General features: G+C 40.1%; 1 long non-coding RNA gene across 1 annotated transcript in view; it reads left to right on the top strand.

Moving 5' to 3' along the window:
- Positions 1-15,999: 15,999 nt before the first annotated feature.
- Positions 16,000-21,000, top strand: part of LOC124158418 — a 59,885-nt gene continuing 54,884 nt past the window's right edge. Inside the window, exon 1 of the long non-coding RNA XR_006864783.1 lies at positions 16,000-17,143. This is a non-coding gene — a long non-coding RNA (uncharacterized LOC124158418). The remainder of the gene's footprint in view (positions 17,144-21,000) is intronic.

Here is a 21,000-nt window from a genome sequence, read left to right as displayed (position 1 = left end):
TTCCAGATATTCTTCCATATCCTCCCTTTTCTTCGTTTTCAATCATTATTTCTCCGTTTTTGTCCCTAAGGGTATTACATCTTACGCCCCTTTCCTTAAAGTGGTTCCTCACTATCCTATTGGCGGCCTTTACTTTTCTATGCTTAAGATTGTTTTGCACGTCTTCACAAATACTTTTCATCCACGTTTCTCTAGCCTTCCGCGCTTTACGACATATTTCGTTCCTTATCCTCTTGTAACGATTCTGTCCTTCCTCTGTTTTCGCAGCCTTGTATTTTCTTCTTTCTTCAGTGAGATCTAATACTTCCTGCGTGATCCATGGTTTTTTCATAACGACTCTTCTTTTACCAAGAACTTCCTCAGCTGCTGCCTGCCGACCACTTGTAATGATTTTCCAACTCTCTTCCATTGGTTTGTTGGTCGTATCATCCCCTATTTTATTTTATACAACCACTTTTAAAGCCAGTTGATGCTGAACCTCCCTCAATTTTTCAAAATGCCATATGTTTCTCACGGCTATCTTCAACTTTTAAATTTAAGGTAGCATTTCATCAAAACTAAGTTATGATCACTATCGATATCTACCCCTGGATAACTTTTGCAGTCCTCTACCTGGTTCCTGAATCTTTGTTTCACTAGAATGCAGTCGATTTGGAATCTTCCAAGGTCTCCTGGCATCTTCCACGTGTATTTTCTTTGCAGGGGATTTTTGAATGAAGTGTTGGCAACCACTAGCATGTGCTCCGTGCAGAATTCAAGTAGCCTTTCTCCTCTTTAATTTCGGTTACCTAACCCATATTTCCCAGTTATTATTCCGTCTTGACCTTCGCCGACGACGGCGTTTCAGTCGCCTAAAATAATAAGATATGCTTCCCCTCTTACCTTCTTGATAACTTCCGCTATTATTTGGTGGACATCTTCTACTTCTTCATCTTCAGTATTTGTCGTAGGAATTTAAATCTGTACCACTACAGTAGCTACGGGTTTTCACCATTATTATCCTTTCATTAAACTGTAGGTAGCTTTTATCACGCATCCCGACGCTCCATCTAAGCATTATACATACTCCAGCATTATCATTTAGCGATCCTGTGTGTATCGTTCTTTAGCTTCCACTCCTAAGGTCTCCTTCCTGGGGCCACTTCATTCCGCTAATGCCTAATACATCGAGGTTCATTCTTCGCATCTCCACCTTCAAGTTCTGTAGCTTACCGCAGCACAGTGGTCGGAAATCGAAAAACGCCGGACAAAAGTCCGAAATGGCTTTTTTTGAGGTAGACAATTGAAATTTGGCGCAAATACGAGGAAATAGTTGCTGATTTTGAAATAGCAAGTCATTTTTATTAAGTCTCAGCCGTTATGGAGTTACGGAGGCTTAAACATTGGAATTTTTTCTCAGGGTCGCAAACTTTTTCCACAGATTTTTGCAGAATACTTTAAAATTATGTTTACTTAATACCCTGACAAAAAATCATGATATACATTTTTCTAAAACCAGAGATAATGACTACTTTATGTTAACTTTTGCCTAACAAAATGTCCGCCATTTTATGACCTAATGACCAATACTGCTTTCAAAATATCTTCGATATAGAACCTTAGGGAATCCACAAAAGTGTTTTTTGCTTGAAAAAGGCAAATTTGAGGAATTTAGGTGCAAACAACTTCAACCATCACACGCAATCGATATTACCGGGGTCCGCCGCGTGGAGCCGGACCGCGACGCGCGGTCGAAAATTCGAATTTTCTCTCAGGGCCGCAAACTTTTTCCCAAACCTTTTGCAGACAAACGTTTAAATATGTTTTCTCAGTATTATTGCGAAATATCTCGACATACATATTTCTTATAAAAAAGATAATGACTGCTTTAAGTGAAATTTTGCTTGAAAAAAGCTTCCGCCATTTTGATACATTACAGCACACAAATATCAACAAAAATGTCTGAAACTTATGCAAAGTACAGGCAAGAAACTATAATGACAGATGAACATGTTTAAAATTTCATGAAAATCCATCCACTGCTCTACCATCCGCGTAACTTTTTACATTTTCGAAGAAAAATGATAAATGGCAAGTTTTTCGAAATTTCGTCATGTTTAAGCCTCCGTAACTCCATAACGGCTGAGACTTAATAAAAATGACTTGCTATTTCAAAATCAGCAACTATTTCCTCGTATTTGCGCCAAATTTCAATTGTCTACCTCAAAAAAAGCCATTTCGGACTTTTGTCCGGCGTTTTTCGATTTCCGACCACTGTGCGCAGGTGCGAGGCTATGAACGCTGCTACAATGCAGGCTGCTTGTGCCGAGCATGGCGGTAGCGTAGAGTACCCTGCCAGCAGGTAGCGCTTGGCTTAAATAAGGATTATTAACACCCTATCAAACAAAAAAAAAATTCCGACCATATTCAATTTTAATAGGTGTTTATTAAGAGATTTTTCCCTGATCTCTGAGCATCATGCATGCATTGGTAACCCCAGACTGTAAACATCCTGACTACTCGTATAAAAACTAGGTCCCTGTGACGTCTCGTGGAGTGGCATCACATGGGCGCCAATCTGGACTTTTTCAAATGAGTCATTCGTCTAAACTGGGAATTCTGAAACCAAACAATTTGTATAATATGTATGCAGGAATGGTGGGTAAAGAATCGCAATCAATGCCTTTCGTTTTCTTTTATGAAGAAAACTACACTATTCAGTGCCCCGTGTAAAACGGCCGTAAGAATCGATGTCTCCTTCGAGAATTCGTCGTATAGTATGTGGTTATGGTTCCCGCAGCCGCAGGTGAGGTGACCTTGGGGCAAGGCTTTGAGCGCTGATGCGACACAGGATGCTAGCAGGTAGCAGAGTGCCCTGCTAGCTGGTAGCGCTTATCTTAAATAAGGATAATTAATACCTTATTAAAAGAAAAAAAACATTCAGACCTTAATCATTTATAATGGATGATTATTAAGAGATGTTTCCCTGAGCTCTGTGCCTCATGCATGCATTGGTAATCTTTTACGATGTGAAACTCCTACCTACTCGTATTGAATCAAAACTGGGTCCCTGTGACGTCACGTGGAGTGGCATCGCATTGGTGCCAATCTGGCCTTTTTCAAATGACGATAAAAATTGACCATTGCCATTCGTCTAAACCGGTATTCCTAGAACACATCTAATTTGTATAATATGAATACATGGTGGGTAACGAATTGCAATCAATTTTATCCTCATTTGAAAAAGGCCAGATTGGCCCCCATGCGATGCCACTCCACGTGACGTCACAAGGACCCAGTTTTTATTCAATACGAGTAGGTAGGAGTTTAGCACAAACGTAAAGTATGCGGTAAAGGTAACCGTTAACTTGGATTTGTTAAAAGAATTCTCGGTAAATGCCCAAAAAAGGTGAAAGAAATAAGCTACCTGACTCCGGTGAGGCCTCACTTGGAATATGCTGCTAGCGTGTGGGACCCTTACGAGGTAGGAATAATAGGTGAAATCAATCGAGTACAGCGCAGGGCGGCCAGATTTGTGATGAGTAAGCATAGGCTTAACCTACTTAGGAAACTCGAAGAAGATATTTTCTCATACGACGTGAATCATATCCTTCGTTTACCATCGTACTATAGTAGACGCGATCATGAGAAAAAAATAAAAGAAATAGACTGCAAAACAAAGAGATTTAAAATGTCATTCTTCCCTCGTACTATTAAGGATAGCAACGTTGTCTCAATTGAAAGGATTAATGGCAACGCTCGCTAGGATCACTCATTGCATGTTTTTTTTCGTAGTTTTAACTTTGCATGTATTTGCTCTGGGAATTACTAACCATTAGATTTTTTGGTATGAATAAGCATGTATATTTTTCTAGTGTGCGTAATATTTCTATGACCGTGTGGTGTGCATGTGGCGGTCCTCTTGCATGCTGCATGTTGGTGATTGGTCACCCCCTGCCAAACACCCTATAGGTGGTTCGCAGGGTATCATGTAGATGTATTGCGAGGTATTTTTCGCAATCCATGGCTTTATTTTTGACACCCACGACAGCTTATAAATGGAGTTTGTTCAACGTCCTGCGGAGGACATGTACCTCTGATTATTCGCTCATAGTAAGTTCCAGTCCCCAGTTATAGCTAATCATATGAACGTTGTTTTAATCCGATTGTAAAATTTCGAAATAGGTGACAGCGTCGTCAGCGATTGAACGTATTTCACTGCAAATTCGGGAGTAGGTCACTCATGAATACATTGGAGAAAAGGGGGCCATTATCTGTGAATAATTTTCCCGAAGGAAAGCCCTCAATTTCCTCCATTGTTAGGGACTTTTTTGAAAACTAGTAAAATGTTTTCAGACGTTAAAAAAAACTTCTAATAGAGGAAAAACATTTTGTAAGAGTGTGTGTGATCGTATATTTTAGAATTTGTCCGAAAATACCCTATTTTCAGCGTATATAAAAAACATCTGTTCGCAGGAGAATGTTTGAGTTAATCAAACGGATTGAGATGGAGAACTGTTTTGTGTCATTCTTTTCGCATGTTGTTGTGCGCCAACGTTTACGTTTTATATGCTCTTCATTCCTGAAATAAGAAACTCCGAACGAAAGATTCCTACTTTCATAAATGTGTCTCCACTTTTGCGTCAACTTATCAGCGGGTAATATTTAATTGCCTCATTTAACCCTTAGGTGCATGCACCTGCAAGTATAGCGCCAGTGCACGCTAGCGGCTTTTTTGCCGCACTTTTACATTTTTGATTTTTCTAAATATACATTCAAATTTGAGGGTGTTTTAACGTATTTGGGTAACTTTTAATAAATCAAAGCACTTCAAATATTTTTTCCATTCATTTATAAACAAAAGTATGGCATAATTATATGAAAATTTCTTGATAAATACAATAATTTTTTAAAGGAATTGCACACGATAATCTAGACACTTTCAAGTCAAAAAACACACAAAAAAAGGAAATTGATATGCCAAATCGTTGATGCAATTATTAAAATTATAAAAATAACAAACTTTATAAAAAAAATTAATTTTTTCAACCTTATTGACCATCATTGTCTCTGTAATGACATTCATGGCATTTTTTGACGCAGATGAAATGATTATTGCATATAAATCGAAAACATTCGTATATTTGCTGTTTTATAAACTTTATATTTTCCACGTTTAAAACAATCACCCGCCCTACATTGAGTTTCACCTGTAGAAGCAGATACTTCAGGAATTTTCCCAAGTCTCATTGCTAGAAAAGCCTTTATGTCTGCTGGAAGATGCTACCTTTTTACCCTGGACTTCAAACGGTCATCTACAGAGCTTAACGCGAGAGCTTCCTTGAACTCCATTCCTGATCTTCGATGGATTTTTTCAATATTATTAGCTACAAAAATCACGTGTTTGCTAAGAGTAGCCATATAAAATAACCGGAGAAATTGTGATAGAGTCCACCTTCGTGTTCGTCTTGAAGGGGAGTGAGTAATTTACACACTTCTGGTCCACGGAATCGACACCTCCCTTGGTTGAGTTGTAGCTCAGGATCATTTCAGGTTTCGCAGTTTCTAGATCGATGTCCACATTGCAGTGCAACATAGAAAGCAGAATTTCACATTTGTTTGGTTTAGTGAAGTACGAAACAAGTGCAGGTATCCTGGAAACCAAGAAATGAAGTTCCAGCCTATAGAATTTTGCAGGGTAGAAACTCTCTGCGGATTTAAGGTTTTTTTTTCCACGGTACCTAAGAAAGTTAGACCATTTTATAGCAAATATATAGCTAAATCAAGGCTTGAATAGTAATGTTTTGCTGTTATTTTCCCATTCGAATTCCTGTATTCCCGTTGCTAACCCGAACGCTCTTCTGCAAATCATTGGGCCTGTTCCATCTGTTTTACAGGCTCTTCTCTAGCATCTGTCTAGCAACTTTTATTTACAGAGAGAGTGTTAATTCCAAATAAAGATATTATTTCTACACGGGCAGTATTGATGCAATATCTGATTCTCGAGTACACATGAGATACCAGTTTTCCTTCAATATACAATTTGGTATTCTCGACACTTTTTTCAATCACGTTCAGTGAAATCATTTTCGGCAACAATTCGGGTTCAGTTGCGGCATTCTTAGGAAATGATGTTGGCCCTAGTGAAACACGAAAAATGTCTTTAGCTTTTGTTTTGGTGTTAGCAAATTGTATCTAAGAGTTCAGCCAAAACGTTTAACTGTTTCCGTTGAACTAGATAGACGTTGAAATTATGTGGGTGGCTAACAATATTATTATCATAAGACTGCTAACTATCGCTGAAATGTAATGCATCTTCAAGAAAATTCTTCCTCCCCTTTACTTTCATGTGAGAAATATTCTCCATATTGTGGTGGACCTGCCCTTCCCTCCCATCTTCATTATCAAGCTTTTGAAGCACTCGTTTGAACTCATCAGGGTAATAAATACGTTCTAACCTCAGAATATCATATACTCTACATTAGTCACCACCGAATCAATTTGTTCAGAATTCAATAAAATCATAATACAATTTACGCCCATAAGGAGGTTACGATTCCTAAATCTTTTTATAATGCCTTTGCAGCATTATGTTCTTTTCCCGCGGGTAGATACACCAAGTGCCGACTCTTTGCTTTCAAAATCCAATGCATAATACATTATAAATAACGTGCATAACTTATTTTTCGGTCACTAGTAAAGTGTAAATAACGCATTTTTACACAAATGTAATTCATATTTGAGTATGAAGATGAAATTTTTAAATTACGACATGTGGTTTGAGGTTGAGATATGTTATATAAATAATAATAACATCAAAATAATACCGCAAATGTTTACAAAAAATATAATAAATACGAAACAACATATTAACATATTATTGAAAAAAGAATTATGCTTCCAAGTTTCCACGGTAGCGACAGATAATCATAATTTCCTTAGTATCGTGTGAACGCCATCTAGCGGCAAATCACCCGAAGTTGTCATCGTTCTCACTTTGTAAGATTCTAACGCAATAGTTAGTCGTCACACTGACGCAAACATATGTTCTTGTTAGAGGGAAAAGCACAGAATTAGAATACCAAAATGTACCACCAGTGATCCATGCGCAATAAACGCGCTATTTCGAATTTTTGAAAAATGCGGCAAAACCGCGCTTAGCGTGCACCTAAGGGTTAATGGAACCCAATAAGTTTCACAAAGTGGCTTACCTCTTCCGACAAAATACTATAGACGTTATTATCTTTCAAATTTGCCTTTGTGCCAGTACCGTATTGCGGAAGGCTGCAGAACTTCGTCTAAGGACTCATTGAGTCTCACATTGCTGAATATTAAATCCTCTGTTAAATGAAATAAAATAACTATGTTTTATTTCATTTAACAGAGGAAGCATTTCCATTTCATTTCCATTTCATTTAACATGAAGCATTTCCATATAATAACGCCTGAGACCTTGTCTTATATTGAAATCCTCTGAACGTCCATTCGATATTTGTGCGTATCTCCTCCCAAAATTTCATCAAAATCCTTGGAGGTCGAGTGGATACTTCCCTGAAGTTTTCTCACTGATAGCGTATTCGTTTAGTTTATCAATATAGAACAAAATTCCCTGGAGGAATATGACCCGGAATGGAGAAGCATTTAGAATTTAAGAATTTGTTCTTTCGGACTGATGGATAATATTTTTGCGGAAGCGATGATTAATTTAAGGTTATATTACATAATTTTGAGTTTTCAATAATGAAGGATGCTTCATTTTTCACTTGTAACCATCAAATTGGGGGTCCCGGTGCCATGAAAATTTTTTCTCTCTTGCCTTCGGACCACATTATTTGAACTGTATGAGACTTTTTCAACAGTTATTCACAGCTGCATGTTGTAAAATTGTTTTCAGTAGTAACGGGAAGAGCCAAGCAGAGAGAAGAGGGAAGGATTCGTGGAAGACGCAGCTCGCCTGGCGATAAAAAAAATCCCTCCTATCCACGCTTCTTTTGTCCCAACAGCTCTCTCCCACACACAGCCCGATCTGATTTCGTTTCCCGTCGGACAGAGGTGTCGACGGTGTCGACTGTTTTTGGATGGGAAAGAGGTTAGGGAGAGGACCCAAGGTCAGCTTATGCCCCGTTTACACAACGATCGTCGTGACGTTGATCCGTACGATCGTAACCTCAAAACGTCGTGTAAACGCGCAGAGTTACCATCGTAGGCCTTAGTACCTAACACTGCCGAACTTACGATGGTTAGCGCTAGTGTGCCAAGAAAAAAAGTTAGGAAATGAAGATCGAAGCATATACGATTCTTTCGAGCCGTTGCAATCTTGATACAATAATTGATATTTCATAATTAACTCTAATATATCTAAGATATATGACAACGATTGAAGACATTATTGAGCAGGTAATGGAAGGACGTGTGGGGAAAGTTTTTTCTGCTGTTCTATTTAGCAAATGATATCGGATATTCTATACTATACCAGTTTTATGTATTTCTTTATTTACAGGTTAACCCATAACCATTTACCCTTACATTATACTTCACAGATGGTGTAAAATAACAAACATACTCAAAATATTAACCGATTGAAATCGATGTATACAGGGTTTCACGATAAAATTCGCCACATATATTTATAACATTTAGGCGAAGACATGGAGAAATCAATACATGTGCCGAATTAAGACGAAATCTTAGCCTTTTGTTGTTAAATACTAAGAGCAATGTGTACCGTCTTTAATGCGTGAATATTATTAAATTTTTTGACGTATTCTCCCGAAGAATCTAGATTCTTATAGGCTTCACGGACTGTTATGACTACTTATAGTTAGTTATATATCATCATTCTTAATAGCTGGGAGTTGAAGACATAATTTACTCCATGGTAATTAAAAACGAGCAGGTGAGGATTTGTGTACTTATGACGGGATCCATTCAAATTTACTAATAAAGGAGATAAGTCATGTTGAATTAAAACTTTTGGGCTATGTCGCCGCGTCAGATTTTGGGTGGCCCCAACGTTTCCCGACCGATGCTGGTCGCTTTCTCAAGGGAATCTGAAGAGGTGGGATTTCAAATTGGTATATATAGGTATACGTGTCAGGTGGTGGGGGGAGGGGAGTGAGAGGTTGGAGGAGTAGGTTGTCGATTGTTTTTGCCGATTACGGGTTGCCAAGTACGGCTGATTTTAAGGCCAGTGTCTCTGTTAAAGTTGTTTTTCTCCTCTTTAGATATTTCTATTGCTTCTCTTACGAGTCTCTGTTTAAAGCCTTTCACTCTCGCCACAATTTTTGCTTCCTTAAGGTCGATTGTGTGGCCCAGCGCTGCGTGTTCGGCTACTGCGGACTTCGTTGACTGCCCCAGTCGAATTGCTCTCTCGTGCTCCTCTAGACGTGTTTTAACCGATCTGCCAGTTTCGCCGATGTAGTTCTTCCCACAGGTCTGGCAAGGAATTCGGTATACCCCTTCGACTTGTAATGGAGTTCTATCCTTGACGGTTTTCAATAGATGCTTTATCTGTACGTGAGGCGAGAATATTGTCCTTATCTGGAATTTGCGTAGGATATTTCCTATTCTGTCAGTCGTCCCCTTAATGTATGGCAGGAAGGCTTTCTTCTGGTCGCTGAGGTCATTAACAGAGGAGTTCGCTGCTTCTGCGGTGTTGATTTTGATATCGTTGTTCTTTCTGATAACTTTATTAAATGTTCGAGAGATAACTCTGTCGTCGAATCCATTTGCCCGTAGAATGGCCTCTAGCTTCTTCCTCTCTTCGGCAAAGTTGCTCTGGTCGCTTATTTTGTAGGAGCGGTGAATTAACGTGTTGACCACTCCATTTATTTGCGCTGGATGATGGTGAGATAAGGCGTGCAGGTACCGATTTGTTGCTGTAGGTTTTCGATACACTGCATGCCCCAATGTTCCGTCCTTCTTCTTTTCCACGAGGACATCTAAGAATGGAAGTTTTCCGCCTTCCTCCACCTCCATTGTAAACTTTATGTTGCTGTTGATCCCGTTCAAATAAGTAAAAAATTCCTGAAGCTTTTCTTTGCCGTGCGTCCAAATGATAAAAGTGTCGTCGATATATCTCACCCAAATCTTCGGCTTGTAGGGGGCGTTCTGAATGGCTGTATCTTCTATGTACTCCATGAATATATTTGCAATTGCTGGGGAGAGAGGGGAACCCATCGCTGCTCCAGACGTCTGTTGATAAAAAGGAGATAAGAACAATCTAAATTGGCATTGATAATTGTATAGAGGAATAAGGCGTTGTAGAATGATCGTATGTCGTGCAAGAGTTTTCATATTAACAACGGATTGAAGATATGAAGTGTTGTAATCAGACAGTGAGATCCCTATATCGTAATTATTTAATTTGAGAAATTTATTTTGGACACGTTTAAGCCGGATTGAGTTGATATTGTAATAATATGACCAGTTGATATATTCCAATTTGGAACGTAGCAAAGCGATATATCTTCTGTCTTTACCGCATGAATATTGTTAAACTTTGGACAGATTCCCATAATGAATCCTACATTCTTTAAATTTTTACCGGCAGCTCGGTCTAGCTTTAGTTTTAGCACATTAAAACATTAATATTACGCACTTCTCGTAAAATTCCGAGAAAAAAGCAATTAAAAATCGTAAAAAATGAAAGTACGCAATATGACCTGTTTTGAACACCAATGTTTACCGAGTGGGCGACAGCCCAGGGGATACGGTATCCGACTGTGGAGGAGAAGTAGCGAATTCGATGCTCACTCAAGGACCTTTTTTTGTGTTAATTGTTCAGAATTTTACCGTTTAAATTTTTAAAGTTCGTTTTCTTATCTTCGTTACTACTATGGAATATATTTTTAAAAGAGTTTTTTTTAAATATTTAAATCAGGAATGGATCAGCTTGGGATTAGGAACTGAGGATGAAGGGTGGATAGAAACCCGGCGTCGGAATTAGCCTGCTCTTAACGAAAGGCGCCAAGGGGACCACGGCTTAACGTCCCACCCGACGGACGGAGTACTGCACAACTAGAATAATCCACATTACACGCAGGGATTGAATTTAGGAATGCCCCTTAATTCTTTACCAAGATTTGGATGTGGAAGGCCAGTACACTGCCTCACCACTCCAGTGAATCCTTTATTTGGAATTTTCAGGATGGTACTCAAGCCATGCAAAGCAAAGTGATTTGCGGCACCACGAACAAGCAGAAAAGGCTTTTTTTCCACAACCGCAACGACTCTCCATAATTTTTGAAGGAAAACACACGTCATTTACAATTACGAAAAATTGTCTCGTGCAAGCGAGCTTGGAGTACTAGGATAGTCTTGGCTTATACATTTGAGTTCGTGAGACAATTGTCTATTCAGTGAGACTTACTACTATGATGAACAAATTTCATGCATGTTCCCCATTATACGTGTGACACGAAGTTTCTTCTTTCATTATCCATTACTAATGGAAAGGTTTCACACAGCTAAGGCTGAAGTCATCAGTTAATACTAACACGTTTTGGGAACCACCACATCGTCACTGATTGGTGCATGGAGAATACATTATATGATGTAATGTATTAATCATGGATTGGTGTATGCAGTGGCCTGGAAAGACAGAAGTCTGTGGTTCGATCCCTTCTTGAGGGGAATTTTTTTCCACTACGTTTTAAGGTCAATTACAACGCCGCGAACGCGGTGTACTTGGCAAAATATGGCATTGCATATACTTGTCATTTGCGTTGGACAACATTTGGATGCAAATTTTAGAAAACTGAGATTCATTTCAGGTGGCGATCTGGTTTTGTCGACAGAAGCCATTTAAGTGATTCAACAGGAGCTTTGTAGTAGATAAAAAGGGGAGCTCTACGGTCTCAAGGTCAACTGGGGAAAGAAATGCTCCAATGGCCGTAACAGGGGGCTCGTCTTACGTCCTTACGCCCAACCACTATTCCCCCCCTCTCCTCTTCCACCCTCAACTCCACAACCATTCACCCTCCCTCTCTAGCTATATATTTCAGCGGTGTCTATTGTTTTTTTATCACCCAACTTTGTTGAAGTGAAGCCTAAAACCTCAGTTGAGTTGAGATGGAAATCTTGAATTCCGAAACCGGTATTACCCCTGTTACGGCCATTTGAGTGTTTCATTCCCCAATTGCTTAGTAGTGTTTGAATCTTCAGCTGGCGAAGAATCGAGCGTCTCTCATTAAAAATAATGCTATGCTTATCTAAAAATTTCCAGTGTATTTGATGAAGAGAAATAATTTAGGTACTTTGTAAGAATAAAAAACTTTATCCGTGAATAGTGATTGGGCTTGTTCACCGAGTTCTTGTTTTTGCCGATGGTCGCAGGTTTTGAAAGTCCCGCATTTTTACAATTTTCGATTCATCGCATACTTCTCGAAACATTCACGGGGAATTATGGATTTTGCAAACCCTTTCGCAGGTAGGTTGATGTCGTCACCGACTCCCGACGAAGGAGCAACCGTATCTCTTCTACTTCTTGGTATTTTGTATGCAAGCCCAGCGTTTTTTGCTTTTTGTCTTGTGAGTGGTTCCTTCATTCGATAAAATTTCACCGTGAGCGAGTGAATGGGCTATATCTCTAATTAAGTAAGTATGTAATCGACTCGTGAGAAGTCGGTGAATACCCGGAAGAATTGAGTATAATTTATCGTTATCACGCAGCAGACACCTTTTCGTAAATTCATGTTTTGTACTTCGAATGGAAATCTCATTTTGATTGTATTAAAAGCTCTCTCAGAGGGAAAAGTATTTTGATTGCAGTACAGTCTCTATATGGTCATTAAGCAAGGGTGTTTAAAATATCTGGAGGGGGGACCACTGGTTTCGAGCGTGGAGCGAAGTATGGCCGAAATGGGGGTGCTTGGGTAGGATAAGCCACGCCTACTTTGACCAAAACATTGACAACCACATAATGCTTAATATTTGGTGAAATTTTGGGTCATAACTTGTCAACACAGGTAAAATAAACTATGTCACGCGCAATGTAAACGTTTTTTTCTTTCTTCATCGATAGACTTCGTGAAGTTATTTCTCAAACAACTTTTCCCAAGGAAAATTTATTATCAACCACCACGGTTACGTTTTACAACCGGCTCAGTTGAAAATGAAATTTTAAGAGTGTAAGATAATCATTTCCCTGCGCTTTTACTGGTAACCAATTTTTTTTATAGCCGACCGTAATGTAATAAGTACGCCACGCGCCCGGTCGTGTAAAAATATTCGGGATAGGGAAGGAAGGGATGGGACGAGGAATCCCGCACTGCAAAAACGGGCGGGTCCTACCGTCAGCGAATCAAGGAAACCATTTCTGTGCCAGCGATTTTAAAGGATAATTCTATGAGGAAGACCTTAATCGCTAGAATCGTACTATAAACAGTCAGAGTACATTATAAGAATACACGTGGCCGTTCTAAACCAGAATGATATCCTTTGAATCCTGAATGAAAAAACAGTGTTGAAATCCTTTGATTTCGAAGATTGGAGTACTTTATGGTTGATGTTTTACTATTAGCTGTCTGTCACTGTATCATCGAAACTCTTCAAAGGTGGAACTTGTGGTATGCAATCATTGGAGAAACTGTGACGTAGGAACCAGGTGACCCCTTGCTCACTTTTCTTGGGGTGAATGCGTCAAACTTCAAACGGCCTCTCCCTGCAAACAACCGCGTTCTCCTCAGACCACACCAACGGGCAGTTTCGACCACCCTCCCCCACACCCATACATCCTACCCCCCCAATTACGGCCCTCATTTCCACCCCCCCCCTCAACCCCTTTCACCACCAAATGGATGGCCCGAAAAATATTTGACCCCAGGCTCCCGCCCTGGCCCACCTCCAATCACTCTTTCCTCGTCAAAACCAAACGCGTCATCTTCCCCCCTCAATATTTTAATCATTGTCTCACTTTCGAGTCCCTCTACTGAGGTTGACGAGTGTTTTATTCCCCTCAATTTATACTTCGAAATAACCGTCTCCTGCCCAATTCTTTGACATGAATTCTCTCGCCTGCAAAGATCCGTTATCGCTTTGGAAACTACTACGTTGAATATATGATTTAACGCTTTCCCGGCGAATAACTTTTGAAAAATCTTCTCGGGACACCGCGCGGGTAAGATTATATGAGAGCGCTGACGTTTCGGGTACCGACTCGCTACCCATTCTCGCAGCTACTGCAATCCGGAAACTTCGGCGCTCTCATATAATCTTACTCGCGCGGTATCCCTAGAAGATTTTTCAAATATTATGTTGAAGTTACTCATAGTATTTTTATTTCTAAAAATTGATTTATAAAATATGAATTTGACTCTTGCGTCCGTAAATATTTGTTCCTAGCCGCTCGGTTGTGTGTGATGATATTCAATTCATTCAAAGCTAGTGAAAATCAAGGTTGATTTGAGGTTAAGAGCCGTCTTTTCTGTGGTGACCAGCGCGCTTACAAATGGTGAATGGATAAAAATGGGTTAAATTATTAATCAAGGCATCATAAGCTACATGAGTTAGAATGTTATGCAATCAGTGTAGGATGGGAATAATTCTGAGAAAATTTTCCTCATAACATTCTAACTTCCTCAATAATTCCGGCATAGGAATTTAACTCGGTCATAATGAACTATCAAAGTAAGAGCATTTCTACTTCATAGGATGAAAATGTATGAGCAGAACTAGTCATACGTTTTCATCCCTTTCCGTTCTTTTCCCATCCGTTAGATGGCTCGCACACATTTTGAAATATCGTGAACATCCGCGGATGCGTCATCCTACACTTTTATCATTTGACCTCTGTCCTCTTTCTACCCAAACTTTAAGACCCAGTGCGAAAGATCCACAGAGAAAAAATCATTCGCCTTGACCGGGATGATTTTTTCTCTGTGGATCTTTCGCACGATTGTGCATTGCGGGTGACTCCCGTATAAGTTATCACCGTGGCTAGTCCCGGTATACTTTAAACTTTAAGACCCAGGTTAATACTAGTTTTGCTTCCTCTAAAAAATACTATAAAAATATCGGACAGTTAATAAATATTTTGAACAAGGATAGTAAGTGAAACGAAACGGAAATGTCTCGTTTCGAACGAATATACGACACCTAAGTTTAGTCTCGTTCCCGCACGGAATTAAAATCACCAAGGGGTTTAGTTTCGACCCGGGACGAAACTTTACTCTCAGCACGAAACTGAATTAATCGAAGCTCCGCTGCTCATATTTAATTTTCTATCCGTTCCCATTTCCATCCGTTGGGCAAAGGATCTCTCTCAATTTATCGCTTCTGTCGGACCTGGAGACCGAAGACCAAATGGGTGTGGGGCTGAAACCTTCTTCCCCAAAATGAGAAGATACTGATAGAATCTGATCTCTCAAAAAAAAAGTATCCACCTCTCCCGAAATGCCTTAAAGAGAATCCCGAACAGTTTTTCTGACTCAGGTCCTACATAAACACATGTCTTTCACTCATTCCTTGTAGAAATATCTTAGGTTATTTCAACACTGAAATTTTTATGTCCATGAATGCAGTTTTTTATGCCTGCTTAACGCACGAGAAAATGAAGAGTAAAATTTAAACTGACCTGGGTCAACATTAGCGAGGTATCCGGAAAATTTAAAGACGAAAGCATTAGGTTTTAAACGTGTAATTTGCGAACTCTTTGCAAAAAATAACGGGTGAAGTGGGTTTGACTTCTCCTGTGAACGCGTGTCTCCTGCCTGGGAATATGCCGAGTTACTTAGGGGTGCATTTTTTAAGCGTTTGCGTCTCATTCCCCACTTATCCGCCCTTCACCCCTCTCTTCCCCTCCTCCCCCGCCCCTCACATCGCAACCCCTCACCTCCTTTCTCTCCCATCATCACCACTATTTCTCTCGCCGTTCGGCAGTTCACTCGACCGGCTCCGGCCGTGCGTTACCACTCGCTCCCCCCCCTTCCCCAACCCTCTGAAGTTGGACTCACACGTGTCTCCCGATTCCCCGCCGAGGGAGATGCATTCGCGATGACGAGCGACCCTCCGCCGCCTTAATACCTGAAGCCACTCGCCGGCCGGCCGTTGGACGCCCCCGCATGATAACCGATTCCTCTGCCGCTGCCGCATTATTTTTGACTTATCCTCTCGAGTCAGTGACTCTGCTACGTAGAGTGTTTTCCCTCCCATCTGACTTCTCCGGGACGTGGTTTTTTTTATGATTACCGCACTGTGAGTTTTCGCCGCTTCGCGTATTGTTGTCGGCCAACAGTGACCGTGGCATCTCTATGCAGCACTGCCAGCTCCTTTCTTCTGACCGTCACTCTTATCTATCGCCTCGTGCACTAAATATTGCGAGACAACCACTACTCTGTGTTACTGTCTCGTCAAAGTGTCTCCTTCCATACTACGTCACTTTGCACCTAAGCTTCCCATTTTCCCCTAAACTGGAATGAAGAGTGGATCTGGAAAAATAGGACTGATATCGACTTAGTGGGGAGAGTTTATGACAGCTGTCATCTCGAAGTATGTGCGTTAGAATATTTCCCGTGGTGAATGACTCATATTAATATTTGTGTCTTTGGGTGTTGTGCCAACTTCTCTATGTCTCGCAGACAATCGTGTGAGACGGAATTCGGTAGTATTGTGGTTTTCAAAGACATCCTAGTAAGGCAAGGAATGCCATTCAACATTCTTCCTCGCTAATGTTACCGGCGTGTGTTTTAACCTACTGCGGCAAGTCGCGGGCCTTGTAGTGGAGGGCGCTGGGGACTGCAGCCAGGGTCTTTTGAAGCCACGACACTCCAGCTGCGACTGCGAACCTTTATTTTATTTTTTACGAGCCGGTGAAAAAGTTAAGTAGAGCTACAGAAAACTGTGATTTTGGCCTAAAATCGTCGTGATTTAAGCTTTTGTTTAACGACATATACTCCTGTGCTGCGATTAGTGACTTAGCAGGCAAAGTTAGGAATTTATCCCTTAAAGTGACAATGGACGAAATGAACACCAATTGCAGAGATCTGTGCAAGTGATTGAAATGATGAAGCAGTTGATTCACCAAGTGCTGTCACAACCTTATATATCTCGTCTCGTCTTTGAATTTCCAGCCCTCCCTCCGGCCTGAAGCAGTCCTACATTTCGACATACATCATCTCCAAGTGGTTCGGGACATTTTGTATAGTCTGTCAACTCCGTTACTCTGGTAAGTCACATTTATTTTCATTTTGTCGTTTAAGTAATCATGTTATTCCATTTATTCGTCTGTATTTAGTTTCTTGAAGCGCTTTAAAAGTTCTTACTGAGTGTAGATATTTGTAATTTTGTAAGAGATAACCTCGTTCTCTGGATCAACGTTTTTAAACGAATCAGACAGACTGTCGACAAGTTGAATGTGTAGAATTCCATGGCTAATAATAATTGAGGCGGCTGTGGTAACTTTCCTCACTTTTTTAATCTTACACGACCGGTTTCAATGCTTACGCATCATTCTCGAGAGCTGTTTTTAAATGAAACTGGTGAAAGAAAAAGAGAGGAGATTGAAAAATAGTATATCAGCAACATTTTTTGTAACAAACTGTTACTAAGGTATTACCTTGGGGGTCGGATGCCAAAAGAATTTCAATTGGTTATTTTTTATTATTTTTTATATTGGTCGTATTATTTACTCAAATATTGGACCGGATTTGGTAAAATAAGTACATCTGGAGCGGGATTTGTACAGTCCGCCTTGTTTAAGTACGTACTCTCAATAATCCATGCATATGGATTTAAATTAACCGTTATAATTTTCCCTGAAACCATGTGCTGACAGTATTTTTATATGAGGGGGTGCGAAGCCAAGGGGTACAAGTGATTTATTTCTTGTCGAAGTTTGGTAAAGTTAATTTTTAAAAGAAATGCACTAAAACTTGGATGCCAAGGGATTCGAGTGAGTGTATATTCTGGGCTGGCATCGAGTAGAAAATCAAATACACTACTAAATATATAGTTCAACTCGTTTGTTTTCTTTGCGTGATATCTGCACATAACTCTGTTTAAAAAAGAAATCATTTGTTCCCCTTGGCTTCTCACCCACTCCTATACTAAGTATTTTTGTTGAAAGTTATTCATCTCACTTGTTGAGAGATGGCCAGAACGATTGTTAGGATCACCAAGCTCTCTTCTCGAATTGTTTGAATGTCCAGTACGCAGTAATTACATAAGACTTTAGAGATGAATAATGAATTTGTACAAGAAATATTAACGGATAGGTTCACTCGAATTTAATGTAAAATGATGATAGCTGTAACGTAAGTTTCATGGCAGGGGAATACTGAACGGAGAGGGGAAGTTAAAAACCGTGTTCGGGGTGAGATTGTGGGGTAAGCGAGAGACAGAATGGGAACTTGGAAAATGGAAAAAATGAATGGGTCTTACCCCGAATGGAAGAAGAAAGTCAAAGTTGGGAGGGAAGACAGGGGGAAGACAGGTTTCTGCAAAACACTCCACCTTAACTGGTAGAAAACTTAGATTAAATTCGCAAAAAAGTTATCATACCGCTAATTTATCTCATCTGCTAAAATATGAAAAGCAATCAGTGCTTTGAAATGTGAGGGTATTGCGGACCTCCGTCACGGAAATTAAAGCAGTAAGAAGGCTTGCACTTAATTACCGATTTTCTTTTCGCTCTATTGTATGCTCTATATTTGTACAAAAACAATTGTTTTCTTCGTATTATAAATGATTAAGCAAGGTCAAAACTTATCATGACTCATGAAAGTCAATCAGGAACAGTTCAGTTGGCATAGCCTACCCTGTCTAACGCTTGCTGTAGAAGACTCACCAATGTAAATGCAGTACCAAGCATCATTCGTGTGAATCATAAATATTCTAGTACAGTGGCGGAAAAAATTAACGCAAAGCTCGTTGGCGTCTGAGAGCGGCCAGTTCAGGAACTACTTGTCTACCAATATTTTGCCCTCGTAATGCTCTCATACAACCGGGAGTTTTAAAAGCAATATATCCCTTATACCGGGGAAATAATCATACCCGTCGCATTATCACAAGGCGCAAAAGATCCAGCTACGAATTCTTCGCCATATTCTCCGAAGTATGCTTCGCCCTCGACTCACCTACAATGGAATCCACTCTCGTCGGGACATAGTGGACACAGCCGACATATTGGGCATTGAGACTGCCCTAACACCCAATCGTTCGGGTGGTGTAGTGGGTAAAGGCTTCATGCTTCGAATCAGGGGTTCCACGGATCGAGCCCCAGTGACGGATGACTTGATGCTGCTCACAAACACACTGTAAATATTTTTCTGTTCTTAAAACTTCGCAATATCTATCAATAGGTCCATAGGACGTTGCATGGCTATTGAATTCTTACGCGCTTATTTATTTGTTGAAATTCAACCACCATATTGCATAACCATTTGGGCAGTTGACTGTGGAGTGAATTTTGACTACCATTTCCGCGTCGTCCAGCACCGCTTCAAGGCCCCTAACCATTTGCTGCATGTGCAATGTGTCACGGCTTGCTACTCCTCCCTCATTTCAAGGGAAAATTCCTCGGAAGTTCTGCAGAGCTGAGCGAAGGAAGAACATCAAGCCGCCCAAACTCAATAGTTCTCAATCGGGTAATTTTTGGCGTCTGCGCATGTATTTCATCAGAAACATCCAATCCAATTCAGTCGTCTTTTTAATTATACCTTCGCTTACGACTTACCCCACCATATGCTGCTTCCCACCCACACTCTGCCTTTTATTCCTATTCAATATCACGGCTTCCACATTTACCTCACTGCCAGCGAAATAAACCCCATTCCCCTTTCTTCCAGAAAAATCTAAATTTACATCGCAGATTATTTTCTTATCTTCCGTTTGTATAGGTCAATGCCTGCGATGAGAATCTATAGGGCATTTTAAGCATCCGCTGTAAGGACGGTAGAGAAAGCAATTGCGTTATGTGTGTGCTTGAGCGATTTATCGTGATGAAACGATTTAACTCTCTTTCTTTTGCTGGAACATGTAGACGTATATTCGTGGCTTATTGAACGGCACAGATAAGGTCGCCTTGTCCGAGAAATAGCCTCTTATTGAGCCAATCCTCTTACGCTTTCAATCTGTCTTAGACCTCCAAGAACTCCGCGATATGATCTAATGAAGTCGTTGCCTTTGTTCTCGGGTGAAGCTTGAGGTACAAATGGCGTAATTAAGTGGCGATGGAATTAATTGTGGGTAATTACGTTTCGTTTTCACGCACATTTGGTCGTTCGTAGCGGTTATGGGTGATTTTTTTACTCTTCCTAGGTGTATCATAGATTTTTATCGAAGACAAGAAGTGATATATTTATGGCTGCTCATCTTATTTGCCTCATTCTAAGCGTTGCTAAGGGGACCTACGTGTGGTACATTTCTTGTGGGAAATGCAGAAAACATAATGATTTTCTCCCTATTTTCCCCGGAATAATTTTTCGTTTCCGTCCAGTCCTACAAGGTTTTCACCGTTAAAATATTAATACAATAACCAGCAGGGAATGCTTGTGAATTTTAATCTTAGGAGATATTCTATCCTATTGAAATAATAATTTGTTGAGTTAAAATCCACGGGATTTTTGTTGCATTAGATGAATTGCATTTGTTGCAGGGTGAAGCTCCTGGTAGATTATTAGACCCACACATACCTGGAACATCCCTTATGTATTCTTTTTGATGTCGTATTTTTTAGCTTGGCTTTTATGTCCTGCACCTAAAATTCTTTTTCTCTCCTATTCGCCTGCTTAATATAGACTTCTCCCGTTTCCTCGCATATGACGTTCATTTCGGTTCTAAAAACATAGGTCCGAAATCGAGCATATTTTTCAGGACGCTGACGTGGTCATGGGGACAGACAGTTGGCTTACGGAAAATATTAGCGAAAGCGAAGTTTTTCCTCCAGAGTATAAAATTTACAGATGCGATCTACGCAATAGAACAGGTAGCGGAGTTTTTATAGCAGTTAAATTACATTTACACAGCGCCACCCACGAAATAATTGACAACGAAATAGAAAGCGTATGGTGTACAATTAAACAA

This window comes from Ischnura elegans, chromosome 5 (assembly GCF_921293095.1).
Source record: "Ischnura elegans chromosome 5, ioIscEleg1.1, whole genome shotgun sequence".
NCBI classification, from domain to species: domain Eukaryota; kingdom Metazoa; phylum Arthropoda; class Insecta; order Odonata; family Coenagrionidae; genus Ischnura; species Ischnura elegans.
Note: the sequence above shows the minus strand (reverse complement) of the source record. Positions and strands in the feature narration are given on the sequence as shown.